Source organism: Mus caroli, chromosome 2 (assembly GCF_900094665.2).
Source record: "Mus caroli chromosome 2, CAROLI_EIJ_v1.1, whole genome shotgun sequence".
In the NCBI taxonomy this organism is placed as follows: Eukaryota; Metazoa; Chordata; class Mammalia; order Rodentia; family Muridae; genus Mus; species Mus caroli.
The window spans coordinates 170,231,449-170,235,699 of record NC_034571.1 but is presented as its reverse complement, the minus strand read 5'-3'; the positions used below and the strand labels follow the sequence as shown (position 1 = coordinate 170,235,699).

General features: G+C 42.3%; 1 protein-coding gene and 1 non-coding gene across 2 annotated transcripts in view; one reads left to right on the top strand and one right to left on the bottom strand.

Moving 5' to 3' along the window:
* The window catches only part of Dido1 (death inducer-obliterator 1), a 45,518-nt gene that overhangs the window by 2,443 nt on the left and 38,824 nt on the right, over window positions 1–4,251 (top strand). The window lies entirely within an intron of this gene.
* Window positions 1,960–2,061, bottom strand: LOC115030579. Its single transcript, XR_003836151.1, has one exon. It is a non-coding gene; the product is annotated as a U6 spliceosomal RNA (small nuclear RNA).

Genomic DNA, 4,251 nt, shown 5'->3' with positions numbered 1-4,251 from the left:
AGTTTATTCTTAGATATTGTCTGACTGTTAGAGATAGAAAGTGCTGTTTATTGAAACAGGAGCAGGAATTAGGAGCCTATATCCAGACAGCCTTCCCCTGAGAAGCTTGGTAGGCACTGTCAGGATTTGTTAAATTGTAATTTAAAAGCATATGTTTGGGTCTGAAGTAGCCTTCTTGTTGCTTGTTTAAATTTGTGTTAATGTCTAGGAAGTACTGGGTGTTGTTGCTCTAACTGGCTTGAAATAGAGTTCAGCTGAGCTGCAATAGACAATACAGGAAGCCCTGCTAGAATTCAGTGTTGGACTTCATTATCCTACCCTTCCCCACCCACCAAAGGACAGGGGGGGGGGGACGGGACGGGGACCCATGTATTGTCTCCTACGAATCTTAGAGAAGGAAAGGAAGGCTGCAGTTGAAACACAGCTCCTTACTTGAGTTTCGGGAGCCTCTTGGGCTTTGGCCTGAACTTAGGTAGCAAGCTTTACAGCCTCCTCAGAGTAATGGCTGAATTAGGAGGGAAGGGATGGGATCCAATTGGGTCTACTTAGGGCCCTTGTGAATCTTAGCTAGATAGAAAGGGTGCTTTATACAGACAGACAGACAGACAGCAGTTGTGAAAGCTCTGTGCTCAGTCCCCAAACCAAACTCCAGGGTCTTTATACTAAAAAGTTCCTGGTGACACTGAAGAGCCTTTATGAGTACTGACTGTTTGATTTTACAGCCGATACATTTAAGCTGTTTACTCACTGTAGAACACTTTCAGTTGAACTCATGTGCCCTTATGTTAACAGAAACATTTTCAAAGTCTAAGACAACTTAATGAAAAAAATAACATTTATGCTTTTGTACATCTGTTTATTCCACAATGACTGTTTTCTTCCACATGTTTCTGCTTCAAGTGTCACATCACTATAGGTTAGCCTCTAAAAGAGTGACTTTCCAGTGACAGTCAAGGGGCATNTGATACCTTAGTGCTGTGCAGACAGCTCTGTCAAACTATCCATTTTTACCATTTACTGTTAGTAACAATTGGAAGTGCTCGTTCTGTTTTTGGTGTTTTTTTAAACAAGGTCTTGCTGTGTCTCTGGCTGTCCCGTTAGGTACTATGTTGACCAGACTAGCCTGCCTCTGCCTCCTGAGTGCTGGGATTAATAACAAGCACCACGAGGCATGGCCTTGAGTGTTCTTATTGCCGGGCATGATGGCACATGCCTTTAGTCCCAGCACTTGGGAGGCAGAGGTAGGTGGATCTATGAGTTCCAGGATGGCCAAGGCTACACAGAGAAACCCTGTCTTTATATTACTCTTCCCCCAACCCACCCCCCAAAAAAGATTGCTGTTTTTGTTGAAATGAGTTGGAAAGAATATTTGACTTTAAACACCTAGAATAACACCTTTATACTATGAGATGCTATCTTTGAACTATTTTTATTGGCTTGATCAGTTTCTTGCCTTTGAGGAAAGGTATAGAACAAATGATTTAGTGACATGGGTACTATTTCATTCAATCTATACTCCTCAGATGTGTGTTAGGATCTGCCATTGCCATGATGCTTAGGACAGTGGCACAGTTAGCTGAAGGTATCTACAGAGGGCAGGCAACAGGATTGTACTTTAGTATGTAATATGCTTTCATTGTACACAGTGGGACTTAAGATAGTAATGCTGACATAATCTGGAGCATAAATATGGAAATAAATATGAGCTCTACATCCCAGGAATCCCATATCCTTTGCTTGCAGGATTGTCCTGGAAACACTAAAAAGGACCCTCCAAGCCATAGTCAGCCTAGGCACACAGTTTGGATGCCTGGTTTCCTGGTCAGTATATAATGTGATGCTCTGTTGCTGACCTTAAGAGCAGCAGTTCCCCATACAAAGCCCACCGTCTCTGGGAATGTGAAAGGGACAGGAGGGGAACCCACTCCACTTAGGTAACTGCTTTTTTTTTTTTTTTTTTTAAATATGGAACGCTTCATGAATTTGCATGTCATCCTTGTGCAGGGGCCATGCTAATCTTCTCTGTATCGTTCTAATTTTAGTATGTGTTGCCGAAGCAAGCACAGGTAGCTGCTTTAAGAGATTTGATGTTCGCTGGGCAGTGGTGGCGCACGCCTTTAATCCCAGCACTTGGGAGGCAAAGACAGGTGGATTTCTGAGTTGGAGGCCAGCCTGGTCTACAAAGTGAGTTCCAGGACAGCCAGGGCTACACAGAGAAACCCTGTCTCGAAAAACCAAGAGAGAGAGAGAGAGAGAGACAGAGACAGACAGATAGACAGACAGACTTGATGTTCTACTCCAAACAAGGCTAGTCTTACATGGTTTCTAGTACCTGGCCACCAGTAAACTTTAAATTTCTTCCCTGCATTGGTACCAAACTTAAAAGCCTGTACCTTTTAACTAGAAGGAAAAGAATTTAGGATACAGAGACACTTGGAGGCCTGGCTGGAACATCAGTTGTGACAGTGGTTTTTCTCTTGACAGTGCTGCTTTTTGTCCTGTGAGGTTTTGTTTTTGTTTTGTTTTTCTCTCCGAGACAGGGTTTCTCTGTNNAGCCCTGCCTGTCCTGGAACTCACTTTGTAGACCAGGCTGGAAACTCAGAAATCTGCCTGCCTCTGCCTCCCAAGTGCTGGGATTAAAGGCGTGCGCCACCATGCCCGGCTCTCATGTGAGGTATGTATTTATTTATTTTTATGATTTCCTCATGTTTCTTTTCTTCAGTTTTTTTTGACCTGGCCAGAATGATTTAATAACATTGTGATTTGGTAAATAGCATTTGTTTTGCTGAGCAGTAGACATTGAGAGAAATGAAAACTGGACTTCTTATCTCTCACACATCAGCATGTGTGATAGACAGGTTTTGCCGATGAAGATCTTAGGGCTCAATGACAAGAGCCAGGCATTAGAGCCTGCTGGGTAAGGGTCACATGGACAGCAAGCTGCTCCCACTGAGGTCAGGAGAGGAAGCTTCTCATTTCTGAAGAAGCTGAATTTTATATAAACTTAATTTACTGTGTGGGAATTAAGACTGAGTTGTAAAAGAGCCTTTTCTTGATGCATTTTCATTTTTCATAAACAGTGTTAGCTCAGTCCCTTTCACTTAACAGAAGATGTTTAATAGAAAGTATAAATAATGATAAACTGACCTAACCTGTCAGAAGTAATAGTCTGAGTTAGGGTCAAACAATCTGTATTACAATACTGGATATAATTTCTAACAAGTTAGAATTGCTTCAAAATTAGCTTTGGGGGCACTGGAGGCTGTAACTCTTGTTCCAGTCAGTAGAGTTCTCAGGCCCTAGGCTTTTTCCCCACCATTGCTTGTGTCAGGTAAGGTATGCCTGTCATTCTAGCATCCCAGCACTCAGGTCAAGCTCATCCTTACATGAGAACCCGTTCAGGGAAAACTAAAGTTTTAAAAAACATGTTTCATGAATAGGGGAAAATGTACATGTGCACTTGGGTATTACGAGTCATGACTGNTTTTCTGGAATTGCTATGGCATGCTTGTAGGAGTTTCACTGTGGCCATCTGTCACAGTTCAGAATAGCTCATACTAAGAACTAACTACCTAAGAAGTTAGTTTTGTGGCTGTTGCTACAGACATCTTTAGGTGGATAGCAGTTAGAATGGTGATACTTGAATCTTCAGATTAGACTGGGTATAAGGTCGTGTGCCACTGCTATTTTTTAAAAGTGATTTTTTTAACATTTGGGGAAAGTAGGTTTTACCCAGATTCTCTTCTGCATTGCTAATAATGCTTTTAGCTGAGGCAGGAAATGGGAAAGAATTTGGAGGTCATTCTAGAGCACCTGGGATGAAAGATGGTGCACCATAGATGCTGCCATTGACTGTCCTGCAACTCCNAGTGCTATCCTAAGTAGAAATGCTGGAGACAAAGTACAAGTACACTCAGTAGACTTCTGTGGAATGCCTGGAAAAACCTCCCTTGGAGCTGAGAGGCCAAAACTCTGAAATATAGACCAGCCTGACAAATTTTCCTGACAACTGATTTTTGTATCCATATATAAGGAACCCTGTGTTCCCACTGTGGGCTGGGTTTGTAAAATATACATTACCCTTTAGAATGTCTTTGGAACCCGGGAAGATGACTCTGTGTCATGTGTAAGGGTGTTTGCTGAGTTTGATACCTCAAACCTATGTGGTAAAAGTGGTTGAACGTCCATTGCTCTCTTACCTACACATCTACTCATAGCAGAGACATAGACACACACAGAGAGAAAAAAAAA